Source organism: Myotis lucifugus, unplaced genomic scaffold (genome assembly GCF_000147115.1).
Source record: "Myotis lucifugus unplaced genomic scaffold, Myoluc2.0 scaffold_222, whole genome shotgun sequence".
In the NCBI taxonomy this organism is placed as follows: domain Eukaryota; kingdom Metazoa; phylum Chordata; class Mammalia; order Chiroptera; family Vespertilionidae; genus Myotis; species Myotis lucifugus.
The window spans coordinates 1,615,514-1,617,743 of NW_005871270.1; positions in this window are offsets into that span (position 1 = coordinate 1,615,514).

Here is a 2,230-nt window from a genome sequence, read left to right on the forward strand (position 1 = left end):
GGAATGGGTGCCTGAGTCTCCTCTAGTGCTCCGAGGGATCCAAGGTCCCGTGTTACATACTAGGTTGTCTTTAGAAAAGCATTCATGTCTCAGGCGTGCTCTGGAACGTGCAGCTTGTTTGCAATTGTGTGTTCCTGTTGGAGTGGCGATGCTGGCCCCCGATCCAGCTAAGGATGGACAGGCGCCCCCCCTTCAGAAGGACCGGGGAACAAGGGGCCCTTAATGTAATCACACCGCCTCAGTAAACACAGTTATAGTTTACATTTTTGTTATACTTAAGGTTTGGTTTTTAAGTTTCCCTTCTTTTTTGTTTTAATCCTTACGCGAGGATATTCCCCCCCCCCCCCCATTGATTTATAGAGAGAGTGGAAAGGAGGGAGGTGAGAGAGAGAGAGAGAGAGAGAAAGAGACATTGATTGGTTGCCTCCCACACTCGCCCCCAGGGGGCAGATGGAACCCGGAACCCGCATCCAAGGCACGTGCCTTTGACTAGGAATTGAACCCAGCCCATGCTCTAAGGACTGAGCACATCGGCAAGAGCTCATGTTTTTAATTAAACTATGGTTACCTTAGACAAGTGGTTTCCAGATTTTGGATTTTCCAATTATTAAAATTTCCAAAATATTTCTGGGCTACAAAAATTTTTTTAACCATTTTTCTACAATAGAAAAGCCATTTCAAGACTAAAAACAGGAGAGCCTCATAGCCTTCTGGGAAACCGTCTTATTTCCTCCCCTCCCCCTCCTCCTGCCTTCAACCAACCAGCCTCCCATCAGTGAGGGACATGCGCAATGTTTATTGAGAATATCAGTTTCTGCATGTGGGCAGTAGATATTGAAGGTTATATGGTTTACAGAAAACATCTTTTTTTAAAAAAAAAAATATTTTATTGATTTTTTACAGAGAGGAAGGGAGAGAGTCAGAAACATCGATCAGCTGCCTCCTGCACATCCCGCACTGGGGATGTGCCCGCAACCCAGGCACATGCCCTTGACTGAAATCGAACCCGGGACCCCTCAGTCCGCAGGCCGACACTCCATTCACTGAGCCAAACCGGCTTCGGCCAGAAAACATCTTTAAGAGATAAACACTCAAGTCCCTGTATCTACATGAGGAAAACATTCTGAAAAAGGCTTTCATAGGAAAGAAAATTCAAGAAGACATTGTTATTAAAAGAATCAATCCCCTTAGATAAGCTTTATTACCCAGAATTGTGTTTAGCAAAAAAAAAAAAAGTGTTTATTTGTGTAGATTTTTTAAAAAAATATATATATTTAAAATATTTTATTGATTTTTTACAGAGAGGAAGGGAGAGGGATAGAGAGTTAGAAACATTAGCTGCCTCCTACACACTCCCTACTGGGTATGTGCCCACAACCAAGGTACATGCCGCTAACTGGAATCGAACCCGGGACCCTTGAGTCCGCAGGCCGACACTCTATCCACTGAGCCAAACCGGTCAGGGCTGTGTAGATTTCTTGTCACATTAAGATTTTTTTCATCACTAATATTAGCAAGATTGAGTATCAAAAAAAAAAAAAAGACTAAAAACAGTGCAGAATGACTTGAAACCAAAGGACAGGACACTTCTTTAAAATAGGAAATCCATTTAGCTTTATGGGAATATATATTTTGTAACCTTCCTTTCCTCCAGCCCAAACATAGGAAAACTGGGGCTCAAAATCAGTTTAGCCAAAGGCTGAGCCGCCTTAGATTGACAGTAACAGGCCGGTGATGCCCTCTTGTGTCAGCCTGGAGAATTACTGCCATCTGACTTCATTTCCCCTGACTTGAACAATTCCTTTAGAATTACCTCCATTATTCATTCATGCATACCTGGCATTGATCTCAATGTTTGGGATACATCAGTAAAGAAAAAAAAAAAATACAGCCTAGCCAGTTTGGCTCAGTGGATAGAGCGTCGGCCTGGGGTCTGAAGGGTCCCAGGTTCGATTCTAGCCAAGGGCACATGCCCAGGTTTCAGGCTAGATCCCCAATAGGGGGCATGCAAGAGGCAGCTGATCAATGATTCTGTCATCATTGATGGTTCTATCTCTCTCTCCCTCTCCCTTTCTGAAATCAATAAAAATATAAAAAATATATAAATACATATATCTAGCCCAGCTGGTGTGGTTCAGTGGTTGAGTGTGACCCATGAACCAGGAGGTCATGGTTCAATTCCCAGTCAGAGCATATGCTAGGGTTTTGGACTTGATCCCAGTAGGGGTGT